The sequence below is a fragment of the Athene noctua genome, chromosome 1, assembly GCF_965140245.1.
Source record: "Athene noctua chromosome 1, bAthNoc1.hap1.1, whole genome shotgun sequence".
In the NCBI taxonomy this organism is placed as follows: domain Eukaryota; kingdom Metazoa; phylum Chordata; class Aves; order Strigiformes; family Strigidae; genus Athene; species Athene noctua.
This window is the reverse complement of record NC_134037.1, coordinates 78871222-78891820: the sequence shown is the minus strand read 5'-3', so window position 1 is coordinate 78891820 and position 20599 is coordinate 78871222.

The window sequence follows — 20599 nt, the reverse complement described above, 5'->3', positions numbered from 1 at the left end:
GACAGCCTACTGAAGTGTCCTACTCAAACAGGTTGCCCAGAGGAGTTGTCTCCATACTCGGAGATATTCAAAACCTGACTGGACATGGTCCTGGGCAACCTGCTCTAACTGCCTGCTTTGAGCAGGAATGTCAGATTAGATGACCCTCAACATCAGCACTGTTTTCTGTTCTTCAGTTCCTCCCTTTATTTTCTTGTTATCTTCAGCATACCAGATCCTTTGCTGATGAAGATCTGTGCATCTCAAATCAAATCTGGTGGAGCCATTGAATTTTTACACCAGAGAAGAATTGTTCTTATGAATGGAAGCCCCTAGGAATAAAGCCTGTAGAGACTGATCCAGCATTGCCGATCATTTTGGACAGTCCCACCTGTGAGCCTAGCACTGTATGTGCTGACATTTTTAGCTGATGGTGCTTTACTCTCACAATACACAGGTGCAACACTAGTGACCCAGCATGGATGGTAATGGTGGACCACCACTCATTTTGTATCTCACATTCTCCTGCTGGGAGAGGAGGATGGTAAGAGACTTAGCAGACTCTCTAGTGGAAATCCATGTAGTGCCCAAATGAGACTGAATTGTCCCTAAAGCAAACAATCACTTGAAATACAGTTTACTTCAGGATATGCAAATCAACGTAACCTTTCTTGTAATTTTTTACAGGCACAGCTGAGTTCTTGCTATTTTAATTGTTTTTCCAGAAATCTCCTAAGTCATTTTGTCATTTGCCCACTTGAAAAAAAGCCATAACCAGAAAAGGAAAATCAGACTAAATGGTGGATTAGTCTTTTTTTAAAAAACACATTTATCATAGCCAGTCTTGTTCATTTTTAAATTGTGTTGCCATGTCATGCTTAACAAAGCATGCTACAAGCTAACAAAGGAATACAAAAGAGCTACTTGAGTTAGTTGATCTTTAAAAAAAAAGGAAATATATTTAAAGAGGGTAAAGAAAAATAATTAGCTTTTTAATATCCTGCTTGCATTATGCTGTGTGCATCTATCAACAGAGAGAGGCAACTTAAATCTCAGCAAGTAGAAGCAAAGACATAGGTGTCCTACTGTGATTTTAATTCAGTGTATAAATATCTAAGAGGGGAAAAAAGAGAACTCTAGAGATAATTTAGAGGTACTGGTAATGTATTCAACAGTTAGCATTGTAGGAAAAGATTAGAAGATAAACCAAAGAAAAGTCAATAGGGAGAAGCAAAACTATTTTTTATACCAAACCATGGTAGCAGACTGAATTTGATCTAATGATCTAATTGTTGTCAGGATCTCTTTTCAAAGATAAGGTTGTTATGACTGGAATGCCAGCCATGATGCTGTGCCATGTCCTAATTTAATCTACTGATTTATACAGGTCTGACAAAGGGCTTGATGAACTGAGCATGTAGGAGAGGAAGAATGGGAACAGTGGCCTAAATGGTTATGTGAGTTACTGCCTTCCTCTTCCTTCCTGTCTAGAAGTTTTGTGGCTTCATTTTTTATATTAGGATTCAGATTCAGTGTCAGGTTCTAGTAAGAAAAAACACAAGGAACAGGGGAATCATAGTACTGTTCTGATAAAGATTGAATCTTCTAAATGTGTAATTAAATTGACTTCATTTCTGAGTGCCTCTTGTAAGCAACTCAATGGATGTTAAAAACACTGTGAAAAGAATAATATTGGAAAAGTACCATTGTGGCAAATATCCCTTCTAGTAAAAAGCCTAGATCCAGCATCCGGAGATCTCAGACAGCCATTGCTATCAGACGTCAGTTGGAGACTGAATTTCTAACTTATCTGCTGCCATAGATTCTGGGTCATCACTGTTCAACTTCTTGCTGCCAAGAACCTTTAAGATACCTTGAGTAAAAAATGTGGTATAAAACCAAAGCTTGCTTTTCTCTACTAAGATATCATGATATTTGCAAGGTGAAAGGAGGTGTATGATTTAGCTCTGTCCCCAGTGTAGACAGCTTGGTGGAAATTCAGGACAATGAATACAGTCAAGTTATGCTAAGACTCCTCTATATCTCCCCAGAGCAGTTAGGACATGTATATTAAAAAGATTTTTAGAGATAAAAGAAGCTTGTAAGGTGAGAGTTTTGATCTCAAGGGAGAGTTTAATGACTTGGACACTGTTCATGATAATAACTATGAGCACTCTAAAGAAGGGAGCATATTTCTGTAGTCATTTAAAGGCTTGCTTTTTTCTGCCATTTGTTTTAACTGCAACCTACAAAATCACAAGCCGTTTTGTACATATTAATGGACATTTATCCAAGAAAACAGCTTAGAAGATGACATTATCTACTTAAAAGCCAGTAACTGAGAAAAGAAACAATAGAAAATTTGGGTTTATTTATATTTTGATGAAAATCTTTTAACATGGTTAAAGGGGATGCCCCACTAGAAAAGCCACAAAGCAGGAAAGAAATTAAGTGCTAAGAAACAGTTGTGTTTCAGTGGAAGGGACTGAAGAGAGCCACAATGATAAAAAATTATATGACCAGCTTTTTCGGAGCAGCTCCCCATTTCTAAAACAGGAAATTATGTGAAAATTAATAGTACCTTCCAAGCTGATCTTCAAGAAAGCACACAGCAAGTCAGCAGTGATGGGAGCTATTCTAAGCTTGCGGCTTGGTTATATGTGATTGTTGAGCAGTGTGCAAAGAGGCAAAGATCTCCCTCCAGTTCCTAGTGATGGTCACCGCTCTCTCCACTGGCACTTTTTGGCAGCTTAAGGAGATCTTGAGAGGTGATCTGAGTGAGCACAGAAACCAAGCTGCCTTGTCACAGCCCCAGTCTGCATTGCTGTTATGCATTTTAAGGACCTATACAGCCTCTTCTATGGGAAACTACAGGAAAGAGTAACTTCATGCTTCTAAATGAGATGCCAGCAAAACTGTGTAATATCTGTTAAGTCTTGTCTGTATTTCTTAACAGTAGAGTGTTGCTAATATAACTTAAAACTCCTGAAATGGAATGACCTAAACTCAGAATAGTCTTATTCATTGTGCATAACCATTATATCCAGTTTGTTTTCTATGCATATATGGTGGTGGTCACTAAGTTTTCATCTCCCCATCCTTGCTATTCAACGTTAGATATAATACAACAGTTCTCTGCACTGTAAGTAGTACGCTGTTGCAGTTAGCATATAAATGTTACTTTTTGAAATAGCAGCTATTGTAGGGCATGTATGCTTCTGTATGCGTGCACACGTATATATACGAATGTTCATGTGCTTCCCCTATAAGAGTCAAACAGGAAAAATACATGTGCAGGAGAGTCCTGCTTTTGCTCAGTTTCAGCTCCAGTGAGCTGTGATGACTATGGTACAGAAATTGCCCCTCTGAGAGAAGAGAATAAAAATTAACAAAACTCCCAACAGAAATTTTTGAAAGTTTCCAAGTATGCTTCAGATTTTGGCCACTGTATACAAAAGGAGTTCCACAGTACACATCCAGTAGTTATGGAGTATCTTCCTAAGTACCAGTTGCAGTTATAGTGTTAGAAATAATTTGTATGGCTGTAGGGAGGGAACACCTTGTAATTCAAAAAGCATAGATTTTTTAGACACAGCCATGTGCAAAAGAAGCCTTAAGTTAAGTTTTAACTAACTTGGAAGTTTTTGAGAAGATTATGGCAGTGAAAATGCAATGAATGACAAATGCTTAAGGGCCAGTCACTGGGAGAACTCTCCAATGAGTTCAAGAACCTACTTAAAAATTTATGGCACAATTAAAAAAAAAAAAATCCCTACAACAGCAACAAAAACGCAGCTCTCAGAATAGCTCTGGGAAGTTTCAGAATCAGAGAAAGAAGTAAAAAGTCTTTTAACAAAGAGCTTGTTGTGGAACATCTGCACTATACCTTTTTGAGTGACTTTTTGTGAGACATTGGAAAAAGGCAGTTTGAGATAAATGAGGAATATTTGTTGAGGGGAAATGAAAAGAGGAAAAGTGAATGCTGCTAGATTTTTCTCTGCAAAAAGGAAGATTTCAAGGTGACTTAGTGAAACATTCAGAATGATAAAGGACTTGGTTAAAGCTGAAAAACAATATACACCAATGAGGAGTTCAAAACATGGATCTATAATGGTCTCTGAATGATTTTGTGTTATTTGGACTTCAGCTAGGGAAATACAACATGGCTTGACAGCAGGAGTGCCTATCAATAATTAATTTCTAGGTTTAAAGGTGCAACCTACCCAGAAAAACCTTTGCTGTTTTAAATGAAAACTGTTGTAGCTTGGAACACAGATGAAGAAAGAAAGGGTTTTACTTATTTATTTAAATGATGGCTTTGGACAGAAAAATTAAACACAGTAGGTAGAAAGATCCTGCACAGATGTGAATTGATCTTGTGTGTGTCTGTGCTGTCTGAGAAATAGGCAAACTGGCTGGGATTAAATAGAAAAAACTATCTCTCTGTAATGTTCATGGGAAAACTGAAAAGGTTCTCTTAAATAAGAGCCTGAAATATTTTTCACTTTGGTACAATTTTGTACTTTTGTCTTCCAGTGAGGACAAAGTTTTCAGTACTGAAAATATGGATTTATTGTTACCAGGCAACTTTCTTGAATCAGTTTTTGGACAGAACTAGGAAGATCCAAAATCTGTTGAGCTAACTTTTTCATTGGGAAACTGCAATCCTTTGGAATACTGGTATGCTATAACATTGCTATAGTAGCTTTTGGCTGCTTTACAGAGGTTTAGAAGAATGATTACCTTTATTTTAAAGAGCTGAAAAAGGGATACATAGAATTTGTGTGGTTTGCCCAAAACACAGAAGCTATGAACATAAAGTCCATTTCCACAGACATCCAGTTTAAAACACAAAACTCTGATGTGGACCTAGCCTTGCAGTAAGGAAGTCACTCTAAAACAGAGGAATTGCCTTCTATATTGGCTTAAGGAAGGTTGAAAAAAATTTGGAGCAGGCATAAAGAGCAAATTGTCTGTGTAAATGCTCTTGGCATGTTTATACTGCAAATGAAGGTGTGTTTGTGGTCTCTATCAACATCCTTGGTAAGAACAGTAGTAGAGACAAAGGCCTTTGTTGCCACTCTGGCTGTTATCTAAAGCCTTGTGGGAAGAGGGTTGTTGCCTGCTTGCTGGTAGGAGGTGACACCCATCCTTGATGACAGCTCTACTATTCTATCCAAGACATGCTGTGGTCCTCCTTAAGCTTGCTTTCCAGATATGCCCATGGGCTCAGTGGGGAGCACAGCTGTGCCTGTATTAGCAAGTATTGTGACCCAACAGAAAGGTTCAGAAAGATGAGTGGTTGGTGTTGTTTTCAGGGGTATGACAAGGGGGCACGATCATTTTGCCATAACTCTAGTCTGGTCCCATGAACTGAATGCTGATCAGCAGCTGGAGCACATTTGATGAGTTCCTGGAGAATGTCTTCTGGTTTAGTTTCCTCTGCAGGCAATTCAGAGCCAGGACAGATCTGCAATGTGAAGCAAAACATACTAAGTGGGGGCAATCTGGAGTTTCATTTCAGAAGTGCACCTTACTCCAAACTAAAACAGTAGTGTAGACATACCAGAAGTCACTCAGGACTGCAACTTTAGTCCTATTTCTTAGTGTGTTGGTTTAAGCCCTGACAGGACCGGAGACCACGTTGCTGTTGCTCCTCCCCCACCCGCAGCCGGTCGGGCTGGAAGTGAGGCACAAACCCCGGGGTAAAATAAGGAGAAATTTAATACAACAGTGTGATAAACAATCTGAACAAAAACAGTGGCAATGATAACAACAATAGACAGCAATAATAGTGAACAATACAAACGATATACAGAGAAATACCGCAAAATGGTCACAGAACAAAGCCGTGGCGTGGGTCCCACCACCAAAAAGCCAAAGAGAAAGTAAAAATCAAAGTTTCCCGCCCCTGGACCTGACCTCAGCATGGTATGAATAACCCGGCTGGAGATCCCTTCCCCCTCTCTCTCTGCTGGGGAAACTTAACCCTATCCTAGTTGAACCAGGACACTTAGACACAGCAAGCCACTCTAGAGGATTTGTAGTACTTTATATATTTTGCAACAATTTGTCTATAATGACTACAGACCCCTGAGAGCAGGGTCCAGTGTATATTCCTAGGATAGTTAACTGGGACATCTGCCTAGTGCTGAGGAGCATGAGGTCATCATTCAGTCTGTTTTGGGTGCCCTGGGATGTAGGAGGTAAAGGGTCCACATGTATGGCATCTTAGTGGAGTAGGACAAAATAGACTTTAACCTCTACCTCTTCTGCTTTAATTAATTCTGTAGGGATTATAACCACAAAATACAGTACAGGACAGAGCTTTATGATGGAAATTCTCTGCTGTGCAGAGTTCTCGCATTCAAATGTTTGCCAGCAAAACACAATAACCGAATAGATCGTATTTATCTGGAATGTAACTATAGCTAGGTTTAGACTGTTTTTCTGTGCTATCAAAGTCAGGTCTCTACAGAACACTTGTCATGTCAAACACTGCAACAGCAAATTGAGGATAGAGGGCTGCTAACTGCATTGAGATGCAATCTGAGAAGCAGCTAAGCAGACCTCAACTCAACAGTGCAGTAACACTTTCTGTGCCAGATAGAAAAGTTGGATGGAGTAAAATGACGCTATGGATTTGAAAATGCCATCCTTAAGCTGAAAAGCAAAGGAAAACTGAATCAAAATCTCACTTTTATTGATTATGGCTGCACATAATATTTTGCATCAGAAAACGTGGTTGTTACCTGGAGCTTGACTCCTTTTCCCACAGCAAAACCCTTGGCCCCTCCTGAGCTTTGCAGTGAGTTGTACCCAGCAGACTAGCCTCTAGGTGGAACTCTTGGTTTCTAGCTCTTGGCACTGTAATAGGAACTGATCCCCTAAGAATTTCTGCTCCATCCCTACTTCCCAAGGCTTCCTGTTCAGTAGTGACTTTGAGCATCTGAGCTGTGGACACCGATAGAGCTCTTTTTTAACTCAAAATGTTCAAAACTCAACATTGTTGTAGTTGTAAATTTATAGCTAGATAAACTTCTTTGTTGTTGTTCAGATTTCCTCTCTGCAAGACTCTTGAAAATGCATGCTTTTTGCTGCAGATGAACTCATCCTTTTTCCCCATTTAAAAAGTCCCCATGCATAGATCAGGTGGTCAGACTCCCATGTCTCTTCGCCACTTTGAAGACAGTCACCATCCTTGACTACTGATATTTTGAGGCAGGTAACAAGGCAGGATTATATCTCAGTAGTGTTCGCTGTTTGTTTTTCTCATACCAACTGCACGCTAATAATTGATTATATTTCCACAGTTTTCTGAAATATTTTACCATATAGAAAGTACATACTGGCTGTAAAATCTCACTGAATTTGATCCCACTGAACCCTCCTTTCATCTCTTTACTCCTTACTGCAGATTCCGTGGAGTCAGATGGACCCCCTTATAGCCAATTGCGGGGGTTCCCCATTTGTTTTCTGTAGATGACTCATTATCAGATTTGCTCAGTTTATGAATAAAGGGATTATTTTCTAAATAAGAATTCAGCCTGGGCCCTGCAAGTCAAGCTGTGTTCCCTTCTGCTTCTCACATTATCACCACCAATAAAGAATCTGCAGCTGGGGACTCAGCTGACAACTTTGTCAATGATGCATGAAGCAGGCTAGATTCTAGTTGCTCTTCAACAGCTGCAGTAGAGTGACAGTATGAACCGAAAAAGGAACTCCTTTTTTTTTTTTTTGTCACTGAAACAAGCCGATGGAACAGGGTGACTACATAGAAGTCAAAATATTGAAACTATTTAAAGTACCTTTATAATTGGTTTGATTTCTAAATGGTCACCACTTCATCTTGACTATTCTCTTCTTGCTCTATGTATCAAGTGCCCTAAAAGACATCTCCCTCAACATCTTTTCATTCTCTCATGTCTTTTTCCCACTTTGTAGTTGCAGTAAACATGATTTAGGGCTTCTACGTTTTGTGGCCAGCAGGACTAGGTAAGTGATCGTCCCCCTGTACTTGGCAATGGTGAGGTCACACTCCGAATCCTGTGTTCACTTTTGGGCCCCTCATTATGAGAAAGACATTGAGGTGCTTGAGCATATCCAAAGAAGGGTGATGAAGGTGGTGACGGGTCTAGAGCACAAGTCTTATGAGGAGTGGCTGAGGGAACTGGGATTGTTTAGCCTGGAGAAAAAGAGGCTCAGGGGAGACCTTATTGCTCTCAAAAACTACCTGAAAGAAGGTTGTAATGAGGTGGATGTTGGTCTCTTTTCCCAAGTAGCAAGTGATAGGACAAGAGGAAATGGCCTCAGGTTCCACCAGGAGAGGTTTAGATTGGATATTAGGAACAATTTCTTCACTGAAAAGGTTCTCAAGCATTGAAATAGGCTGTCCAGGGAAGTGGTGGAGTCACCAGCCCTGGGAAGTGCTTAAAAGACATGTAGATGTGATGCTTAGGGACATGGTTTAGTGGTGAACTTGGTAGTGTTAGGTTAGTGGTTAGACTCAATGATCTTAAAGGTCTTTTCCAACCTAAATGATTCTGTGATTCTACGATACCATGATTCTCATTCCTCCACCTGCATACCAATCACTAGCTCTTCTCTCAAGGTTTACAGAACTTCAAAAGCAAAGATGGTTTTATAAATCTAAAAATATGAGCATTTCCACTGGTCCTTGGTGTTCTCTGAGACTAGTTTTGAGAACATTTTTCCTTTACCAAAGAAAAAAAAGTATTGTGAGATATTATTCAATTGCTTGATTTCTTACTTAAATTTTATGTCTTTTTCATTTGGTAAACTGGAAGATGAACTCTTTGTTTTATGAAAAAAGGTCAAAACCTTAGCTGCCGGAGATGATCAGTTACGCAGCTACTGTGACTAAGACCAGCTTGAGAAACAGTGCTAAAATGGGGATGTGGAAGTCCATGCAAATGGACATAAGATTTTTAGATTTTTTGCTTCTAAATTGCTACTTAGATGGGAAGAGACTGGAAAACTACCTGATTATTAATGTGAAAGTACTTCATGGTTTCCATCTTAATAAAACTCATACATCACCAGAAATAAAATCCTAAACAAACAAGCCGTTCATCACCTTCAATAACAACTGCCACACAAGGAGATAATATAAAGAAGAAAAAGATCAACAAATTAGAAAGTAAACTGCCTTCTTTTTTGTTAAAGTCAAAAGCAAAGGGTTGGGGTTTTTTTGTCATACAGTTTGGAAGCATTTGACTTATCCTGAACTTCTGGTCTCATGACCCATGCAATTTTTGTAAACAAAGAAATTAACAAAAATTACTCAGAAAGTGTTACAGGGGGAACATTTACAATTTCTGGAGACTGGAACACATGGAAAAATGCAGTCCTAACCCTAGGGGAAACTTGCCCCTTCTGGACACACTTTATGCTTAAGGAAATCAAAAAGACTTTGTATTTCACTACTCTGCAAGGAGGGCACAACATAGAGGTAGCATCAGTCCTGGCACCACGTGTTTGGTACCAAGGACTCTGGTGTACCTCTTGGTAACAAGCATGTCAGCATAAAGAGTGGCCCTTTCCTGACCTAGCCTTATTGAGAGCAACAGGTTATTCACTCAGAATTTCTCAGAGGGGTCACCTGTGTTCTCCCATTTCTTTCCACCTTTGGGGTCTATGAAGGGGTATCTCACTTTTCTTTATGGGGCTCCAGATCATTAACTTTACATATCCAGAGAAAATCAAAAATTGCTGTTCTCTGTTTGTTTTGAAATTAACACCATCTGATGAAAATCTGCTAGAGAAGTTGCCTGGCTTTTCTCGGTTTCATAAAGGCATCTGATAGGTATGTGCTCTGAGAGTTGTACACCTTCAGGGTCATTCACTGATAGGATGTCATGGGGAGGAAGAAAAGAGGGGCCAGCTTTGATCACTGGCATCACACACATTCAAAGGAAAAAATATCAAGTAAAGGAAAATGTTAGATAATGAATTGAGGAACTGGGAAGGCTAATGCAAAGGTAACACAGAGTCTCTGTTTCCATTGTCAGAGGGATGGATCTGAACTCTTGTGGAAGCACAATAGGGTGCAAACACTGGAGCCACCTGGGAAATGGCACAGTGTGCTTCTGGCTACCTTCAAGTGAAAAAGCCATCGCCGTAATGGGGGTTGGCAGAAAGTATGCATGTGAGGGTGATATGCAAAAAGACAGAAGAGATGATCTCTTTCTTTTAACCACAGAACGTTCTAGGAGGATTAGGAAAAAGTTCACTTCCACTGGTATCAGTAGGGCAGAAAGAAAAATCGCCATGTTTATTTCCGGGCACTCCCTCCAAGGCTTTGCTGGTGACAGACTCAGTGAAAGCATCCATCTCCACTCTGTGCTCAGTAAGCAGAAAATGAAACAGAAGAGTCAGTGTGACAGTGAGTGATTTCAAGCCACTTGTAAAGGCATGCATTCAACCTGAGGCCATCAGCTCAGGAGCCCTCACAACAATAGGGGTAGTTCTTAATAAAAGCACAGTGACCAGAATCCAAAGGGATCTTGAACAAGGCAAACAACAAACACAAAGTCTTCTAAAACGCATGCTGCTCCTCATGGTACAAAAGTTCCCCAAGGTACTTTGTCAGGATTTGAAGTTACTATGGGTATTCTTGCCTGCCCTCACCTGGCTTCAGCCCACCTCAGCTCAAGAAAGTCCTTCCAAAACAGGCTGCAGCAGATAATAATTGTTTCTCTTCTCTTTTTGTCTTGGGACATTTGGATAAACTGCATAGCTCCACTCCCAATGTCTGGGATTCCTCAAACCATTTGCTTGAGACTGGACAAGGGAGAGTGACTTATATGTAAATCCTGGGACCAATGTAATTTTTATCATGTGCTATTGAACAGGTACTGCACTGCTCTAGGCAACTTATATATTAATATACAATTTGCCAGAGGAGGCTATTCAAAACTGCACTACAGTGGCTCACAAAATTTTGATGTCATGTTCTCTTTGACCTTTGAACATGCTTTGAAAAATACTGATTCAGCAAAACAAGCCTCTTTTTTTTTTTTTTTTTTTTTTTTTTTTATTGCTGGGTTCCTGGATGCTTAGGTAGGGATATGAACTCATTCCAACATTACCATGACTCCTCTGTTTAGGTTCTGAAATACAGGAAACTGGCATTAAATCCTAAACCAGAAGACAGTTTTCTAGCTGCATCTTCCTAATGCCAAATAGTATCCATCAGTCTGTAGTCAGCCTTTCTCTTAATCTCTTCTGGAGTTTTCACTAAACACAGCCAGGTGATTCAGCCTCTTACCTGTGATGTGGTAGATCAAAGATCAAATCAATTTTGTGATGCATGATCCTATTTCTGGGCCAAGAAGTAGTTAATTTTTAAATGGAAAAGCTGTAATGGGAGGCATTGAGAGTGTGAGATTCCATAGTGTGGGAGTCAGAGCTTCCAGTTGGCATGCAAAAGACAGGTTCAGAGAGCGGCCATGGGCAGGCCAGCTAGAGACTTGAGGCTGACTCTTGTACATCTCAGATGCAGGTTGTAAACACTGGTTGATGAGATGGTTTTTCCTCTTTTACTGGGTGTGGCACAAGTTCAAATGACAAAATCTCAGTCTATTTTGCAAAAGGGGATTCTTGTTTTCCAGTCTGCTCTAATTTTCAGCTTTTATTTGAGTATGTGTGTTAGGATATGCTTTCTGCTGCAGCAGAGATCAATAGCAAATGATACCTTTGAAGAGGGGGATTTGAGGGATTCTGCAGGAAATCAAAGAAAACAGGGTTATACAAGTCATTGCTTCCTCAAGAGGATGACCTCACATAATATTTGGTCTTTCCAAGTAGCGTTTAGGTGTGTATATCACAAACCATTGAGTTATAAAGCCAATAGAATAATGAGAAAATAACTGGAGTTTCACAGCCAATGTATTCTGAAAGCTTCCTCTCTTGCCCCCCTCAAAAAAAGTGTTGAAAGGGAACCAGGAATGCAATTTTCACCTTTGATAGCACAGTCTATCTATTATGCAGGCAAAGCCTTCCAACAAGTCTTATTTTAAGGTGTGAACATGTACTGAAGAGAGATTTGCTCCTTTGTGCATCCTTTCCTCAGGAAGCAATTCAAACAGGCTCTTTTTAACCTTCTAATCTTCCGAAGGCCCCAGCCTCATGGCTGAGGTACTGAAACTGATCTTGACTAAGAAATCTTCTTGGACTTCCTTTCCCAAGCAAAGGCACAAAGAGGGAAAGCAGACAAAGCAGAGATGAGGGCTGGTACTGACTTGTGCAATTGTATGAAGTGTATCTATGCACCACCATTCTGAAGAAACTTAAGCTTAACTGAACAGCAACTCTTTCAGTAAGTCTTTCAGGGTTGGGCTCTTCCCTTACCAACTTAGTAAAAGTTGACTGTCAAGTCCAAGTAAATTATCTCAGCTCCCTCTGTGACCAGCAGAGAGAGCCAAGTACATTTAAAAATCAGTTGATCCTTTCTCCCTGGCACAGATTTCTAAAGTAGGTGAGGTAGATTTTCTGTTCTGTTGCCTCTCTGTCCCCATTGACACTAGGGGGAGCATAGAAAAAGAATTAAGCAGTGCAGGATATTAGGCAACTATAAGAGAAAACAGCGGAAAATCCTCTCTTAATATGCAGACTGTATTACATTTTATTCAGAAATTGAGGGGGTTTTTTTGTTGCTCTCTGGTCTCTCCGATGATGGTTTCAAACTTAACTGTTTCTAACAAAGTTTCTTTAATCTTTTGTATAGGAATATGCTAGGAAATGCCTTATTTTGAAAAAATTAACCTTTGACAGAGACAAGTTAATCAGGGAAGAAATACATCCAGAAAAAGCAGGCCTTGTATCATCTACAATGTACTTCTGCAGTACAGAAGGATAAACACTATAGGTCTGTGCTTAATTTGCTAACTGGTTCATACAAGTGTGTGTGTGTGTAGAGATACACAGGCTGTAGAAAGTTTTTGACTGGATTATGGGACAGTGATTTACTTGAAATAAAGACTCCTGTAAACTGCTTCATTATGCTCTGATCTAGAATATAGCTGCAGCGTCATCAGTGCCTTTAGCATCCCCTCGGGTCCTGCAGAGACTGCTTCTTGCCCTGCAGAGTTGTGGGGTCTTGTGTAACTTTGCTTCAAAATTGCTTCATTCTTCAGGGAGTTCATATGCCAGCAAGCTCTAAGGACAACAGTTCAAATATATATAATGTATATTATTTTTCTTTGAAAAAGTTTTCTCCAGCAAGTTACAGCTAAATTTGTGATTTCTAGTATGCCTAGCAACTAAACCCCAAACACTGGCATTGCAATCAGCATCTTAATGCTTGCCTTTCTGAACATGCCAGAAGTGCATCTGCTTTGTAGTGAGGTTAAACAACAATTACTGTGAGAACATGGTTTGTTTTTTTTGTCATTTGTTTATTCTCTTTGCTCTTACATTATACCAATTAAATATTTTATATATCTAAACCCCATGGGTCAAATTTTCAGCCCGAAGCTATTCAGTGTGGTGTTATTTCACACTAAAGAGGAACTCACCTGCTGTGATGATGTGAGGACAGCGTCTCAAAGTATTTAATCATGCTTAGCAATATGTCATAACAGCATATAACCTGAAGTGAATAAAACAGCACAGTGGATCAAAACACATGGGGAGTTTGACTTGGTGGAGTATAGTTAGTTTAACCAAACTGGGATTTGCTTACAGCAACTATACAGTGTTTGCCATGTAACTGTCTTGCATTGGTATGATCATTAACGAATGATTAAGTGACCAATAGTTACTTAGGCAAGTAAAGATGACTCGTGTAATTTGTGGCTTTTAATTTCAAGTATTAGTGTATATTACATTAACAACTGTACACTATCTGTTCCTTTCAGCACAGCTCCAATTTCAAGTTCCAAGTATAAGAAAATGCAATTTAATATAATTGTGGTCATTTTCTTCAATAAAAGCAATCATTGCCTATAGCTGGTTTCAGAGTGTTGTGAGCAACTTGCAACTGCTACCAAATGTCTGTTAAAAGGAGTCTCAAACCTTGCAAATGTCTTTGGGGAGGTTTTCTGTAATTGGCTTTATATTTAGCTTTAAGATGGAAAAGCACAGACTGTTCAGAACACCTGGCAGTCACTGAAGTAAAACACTAGGTACTATTTTGCAAAAAATCTCAAGTGAGTGCAAAGCAAACAGTAGCCTAATTCTTCTACCTTAGTCAATTAAAAGTTACTGTGCATTAAGAGCTTGATCCTTATCATACTGAAATTAATGGCAAAACTCTCACTGACTTCAATAACAACAGTAGAATCCAAGATGAAATTGCCCTCTAGATTGATTTGAAAGAACAATTTCCTTCAAATTTTTAACAACATTATTCTTAATGACAAGAATAATGCTTTGAGCAAAAGACTGGTAATCAGGAGCCTTTGTATTCTATTCCTGGAACAGACAAGCACATGTTCAAGTTTAAGGACATGTCTAATAGCTTTCCTGCATGGAGCTGCTTTCTGGAGTTAAAATTTGTATTCTGAGCACTGCCCTCTGTGTCTTTGGCATAATCAGTTAGGGCATCATCATGGCAAGTGGTATGTACTCTTTCCATTGGTGTCATGGTAGTGTCATCTGGGCAACGCCTTACACGTCTAGCAACTTGGTAAATATCCCCATCTTTAAAACAGCAATAATAATTCCAAGATGATCTGATGCAGATAATGTGAAGTTAAATAATTTAATATTGTTTAAAGAGTTTGGAGATGAAATTATATATAAATGGAAGGTTTCACTGTGATGTTGATATATCCATTTCAGAAGTGAAGGTCATCTGGCTAACACTCCAGTTCCCTGCTTTGGATGTTATTATTGACATCCCATCGATCTATTTGGTCAAGGACTGAGTACTTTCTATATAAGTCCTAAGTCCCTTCTTTTGCAAGGTAGAGGAGGACTGGGGATCATTCCAGTGTAATGTTTTACAAGCAGCAATCTCTCAAACTGCTTACCAGCCTCTGTCTAAAACTGAGGAGTAGTGAAAAAAGGAGAGGATGATATAATTAATAGAGGAATATTTCACAGAATCATCTAGGTTGGAAAAGACCATGAAGATCATCTAGTTCAACAATTAACCTAACAATGACAGTTCCCAGCTACACCAGATCCCTCAGCGCTATGTCAACCTGACTCTTAAACACCTCCAGGGATGGGGACTCCACCACCTCCCTGGGCAGCCCATTCCAATGCCTGTTCTGTAAAGAAACACTTCCTAATACCCAGTTTAAACCTTCCCTAGCGCAACTTGAGGCCATTCCCTCTTGTCCTATCACTTATTACTTGGTTAAAGAGACTCATCCCCGGCTCTCTGCAACCTCCTTTCAGGCAGCTGTAGAGGGCGATGAGGTCTCCCCTCAGCCTCCTCTTCTCCAGACTAAACACCCCCAGTTCCCTCAGCCGCTCCCCGTACGACCTGTGCTCCAGACCCTGCACCAGCTCCGTTGCCCTTCTCTGGACACGCTCGAGTCATTCAATGTCCTTTTTGTAGTGAGGGGCCCAAAACTGAACACAGGAATCGAGGGGCGGCCTCACCAGTGCCGAGTGCAGGGGTAAGATCCCTTCCCTGTCTCTGCTGGCCACGCTATTGCTGACACAAGCCAGGATGCCATTGGCCTTCTTGGCCCCCTGGGCACACTGATGGCTCCTGTTCAGCCGGCTGTCAATCAGCACCCCCAGGTCCCCCTCTGACTGGCAGCTCTCCAGCCACTCCTCCCCAAGCCTGTAGCGCTGCTGGGGGTTGTTGTGGCCCAAGGGCAGCCCCCGGCATTTGGCCTTATTGAAACTCCTGCAGTTGGCCTCAGCCCATGGCTCCAGCCTGTCCAGGTCTCTCTGCAGAGCCTCCCTGCCCTCGAGAAGATCAACACTCCCACCCAACTGGGTGTCATCTGCAAACTGACTGAGGGTGCACTCGATCCCCTCGTCTAGATCATCAATGAAGATGTTAAACAGGAGTGGACCCAAAACCGAGTCCTGGCGACACCACTTGTGACCGGCCGCCAGCTGGATTTAACTCTGTTCACCACCACTCTTTGGGCGCCAGGTCATCCAGCCAGTTTTTTACCCAGAAAAGCGTGTGCCCATCCAAGCCATGAGCAGCCAGTTTCACCAGGAGAATGCTGTGGGAAGTGGTGTCAAAGGCCTTACTAAAGTCAAAGCAGACAACATCCACAGCCTTTCTCTCATCCAATGAGCAGGTCACCCTGTCGTAGAAGGAGATCAGGTTTGTCCAGCAGCACCTGCCTTTCATAAACCCATGCTGACTGGGCCTGATCATCTGGTTGTCCTGCATGTGTTGTGTGATGGTACTCAGGATGAGCTGCTCCATCAGCTTCCCAGGTACCGAAGTCAAGCTGACAGGCCTGTAATTTACACACCTTAAGGTAAGATGAAAAGCTGGAGTGATTAGTATACTTCTTGAATTTGCTAAAATGATGTAGCCTTGTTCACATTATTTTTGCATCCTTGGAGTCTGAAAGCTGAATTCCATCAACTGTTTTCTTCCCAAGATTTGGAATTTCCTGCTCTAAAGAAATACATTGATTCTAGACACTTTGCTGTTGAAACATAGCACAAGCTACAAGCCTTATCAAAAGAGCAATAGTTCTGGCTTATACCACCTTCAGCCTGATCTTAGTCCTTTTGGAAGCTTGCAGGTGTGCCCATATTTGAGGGTACTCTGAGCTTTTTCCTCTTTTCCCTTTAGCTTTTGGTTTTCCTGCACATTGTGCTGGACTATGCTTAAAGTGCTCTGTCCTTTCTTTTCATCTAAATGTAGTACTCCACTTGTATATCTGCTCCTTTGTCCATCCTGGTTCTTGTGTGGTCCTCAAAGAAGAGATTGTGGTAGAGGGGGACCGTTGGATTCTCGGTGTACTAATTTCCCACCAAGATGTCCAGACAGTGTTCACTGGCAGTGATGCTGACCAGAATAAATTGTAATAAGGAAGTAGAGGCCCAAGTCATACAGGTAAGTTATAGCATAAGTCTGCAATTGGAGCTTGAGGTAGCTAGTCTGTTACAGCACTCCAACCTCAGTGATGATCATTTATCACCTCAAGAATTTAACACTGGGCACCAAAATCTGAAAAAATTTCCCACAAGTTATGAAAATTGAGTCTACAATGTGGAACAGTGCATTAGTTTTAGCTTCAGTGACAGACTTGGAGGGCAGCCACAGGTCTGGGAAGGCCCTGATTTGGAAGACAAGCAGATTCAGATCTGGATCCAAATTTCAGGGTTTGCATCCACTGTGACATGTCACCTGCTTGATTGAGCACTGAAACAGGAACTGAAGAAGTTAATAAACTCTGGGTTTTGGCGCTACCTCTACGTTTAATTTCTTTTCACTGTTTGCATTTACAACACATTTGAAAGTCTGGCATTTTACAAGAATATAATAAGAGTGGCAATTAGAACAAGCTGGAAGAATCCAAGCCAAAGTCAATAGTTACCTTTTTTTTGGTAAACAGAAGCTTGTCAAGTTCAACAGAGAAATTTTCTTCATAATAATTTATTACAACAGTTATGAAAACAAGCTCTCAAAAAATTAAACCTGTGGCTCTTTCCAAAACTGATTTAGCAGGTTGAGGGAGATCAAATTTGAAGAGATTAAATATTTTAGCTTAAGCCTCCCCCACAAAAAAAAAACCCCACTCCACAAACAAAAACATTAAATGAGACAATTGCAAAATCAGTCTCTGTTCACAGAAGAGAAATTGCCTGTCTGGGAGTCATATCTCTGTGGCTTTTCTAGGAGAAGCTGGGCCTTGGGTAGTAACAGCTGTGTTGCTTGGGTGTTTACATCTACAGAGGCACTGGTATACAATCAGCCATGGGAAACAGAAGAAGGGGTCATTGTACCTGAGGAAGGTACCAGTCTAAGAGATGGGGAACTTCACAGGATGTTGAAACATCTTACAAAGTGTTACAAACTAAGAAGAAAGCTTGTGGCCCAAATGCTGCACTTCTGCAAACATTAATACAGGCAGTTGTTAGCCAAGGGAAATACTTTGCGAGGCTCATTACTTTAATTGGTCCCTGTCATCTAGTTAAAAATGAGAAAGGAAGAAATGCTTCTGACAAAGAAACAAGGCTCTCTGCAAGTGATGTTTTGCTTCTGTAGCTCTGCAGTGTGCTGTCTGGCTGGTATACCCTCACATGGGGTGCATGCATCCATCACAGCCTCGTCCTCCGTTGGCACATGGCAGCAGCAGGCAGCAATTCCCTGGCACAAGTATTTGCCTAAAACACTACCGTTATACCCACCTAAGATGTGTGTGTGCATCAGCCTCTACAACACATGTTGGAGGGCCACATGAATGTTATGGGCCTTTTCATTCCAGGCAGCCATGGGTTGTTTTACTTCTCCACTTCTGAGGCTGAGGGGCTCACAAAGCTGCTAATTTCTAAAATCATTGTAAGTACAGTTGTGCAGGAATCAAGATTCATCAGGGACTGTCGTTGGACGCTAGTTGTACCAGTGGCTTATTGTGTAAACAGGGATAAATCATGGACCTCTACTTCCTTATCTGTGGTGTGAAGCTAATATTTACCTAGGGCAATGCCTGTTTTGATGCAGATGTGCATGTCAGGAGGCCATTCCAGGGGAAAGGCGCTGTGTGCAGGTGAGTACTGCTGTTGTCGGTTCTCTGCAATTCTGCTGGTAACAGAGGTGCCAAACAGGGCTTGCTGGCCTAGGCTGCACCCTTCTGAATCCAGCTAATAGAAGTTCAATCACACTGCTAAGATCTGTGCATATCTATTTCTGCAGGTATATTGGTTTCTCATTTGCAGCCCTGGTTGGTGCAGGGTTTTACTGAAATTCCCTTCTATTGCAGAGTCTAAGTTGAGTCTATTAAGGCAAAGGGTGTATTCTGCTTTCTAGATCATTTAAAACCTGTGGCAAAATTAACAATATTGTTTTGCTTAATTGTCCTCATCCAAGAAACATTGACAGCTCCCCTGGGTCACTACAGCAATTTCTTTTGTGCTGTAAAACGCTTTACTCCCTAGAGTGAAAACGCGTAGGCTGTCATTATGTGACTCTCCAGTCCCACACTGATAAAGGCTACCTGTGCATTTTTTTTAAAAGCTAGTAAGCAACTTGTCACATTTACTGGAATAGTCTCAGAGACTTATTTTCATATTTTTTATTTCCATTGTTTTTGATTTGATGTTACAAGATTAATAATAACATGTTGTCTTTGTGAATCTTGCCCTCTTTGACTGTGCTGGTTAGCCTCTGTTTTTTCACAGAAGTAGTCAGCCAAGCTAAGTCTTTCTTTTTGATTCATGCAGGTTGTAAGGTCAGTTCTGGTGGGTATGATTTGCTAATGAATTCATGCTCCATTTCTCAGCTGGCTGGTTCTGCAAGTAGGCCTGGACAAATACATTGACATTGGAATTTAAGGGGACATTCAAAGACCTAGTCAAAAAATATTTGAGAATAGATTTAGGAATATGTACGTTACAAATGAAATGTGAAGTAGAATAAATAAGCCCACTTTGATATTAAGAGCATATATATGTGTGTGTATATCTATATCTCCTTGTTATAGATTAAAAAGTTTTTATAATTTCATATATGTCACCATCGCTCTGAAGACTCCTCTGTGCTGCGAAGAGATGGGAAAACTGAAGCACAAGGAAAAGAAGGGAAAATTTGTCAGTGAATTTTCAGTGCATTCATTACTAATAGTATGGCAAATGCCAGTGTGGGGAAGAGAGAGAGAGAGACTCACAGGGCCACTATTTCATGTCATTTCCCAGGTGCACGCAGAGGGTGGGACGGAGCATGGACAGAACTGAGTATGCTGCTCCCCCTCAGAGCACCAGACACACAGACTGGGTCATTTTAGTCAGATGAAGTCTAGTCTGGAATAATTTTCCTACTCCTGAGATAGGGAAAGACCAGAATTTGAATCCTAGTTTGCAGTTCATCTTTCGGCACCACAATTATGCCTGAAACCGGGAGGGGATTCTAGAGGCAGGATTGCTCTGTGCCTACAGTGGTTTTTACATTCTTTGCCTCAGTATCAGAAAAATTAAAGTTTTTGTCTGGTTCAGAAAAGTCAGTCCAACAGATGAGGCAAGGTCTAGGGGCTAAGGCACCACCAGGGACTTCAATATTGCCTTAATTTTCCAGTTTTGTCTTATACTTCCTGTGTGACTGTACTCAAGAGATTTCATCTATCCATGTCTTCATCCACCCCACGTGAAAGGCAATGCACAATACCACTTCATTTTTACTGCCGTTTGGTTGTAAACTGCTCAGAAAAAAAGGACGTCTCTCATTATTGCCTTTGGCAATGGGTTCCCCATCCTTACAGATGACTTCTGCTCCTACACTATGGCAATTAAAAATGGTTCCTGAACTAGTGGCTTTTCAAAGGACAGCAGCACTGTGTGATCCTTGGTATGGAAAGGTCTCCAAGACATAGAAGAAAAATAGGGCTATCTATGGGGAAACTCCAAACTTCCCCTCAGCATCCTCAGTAGTTCTGACCAATAGAGATCCTCATAATTCTTCTAGCATATACCAGGAGTATTGGACTCCTCCAAAATGCAAAACACAGCT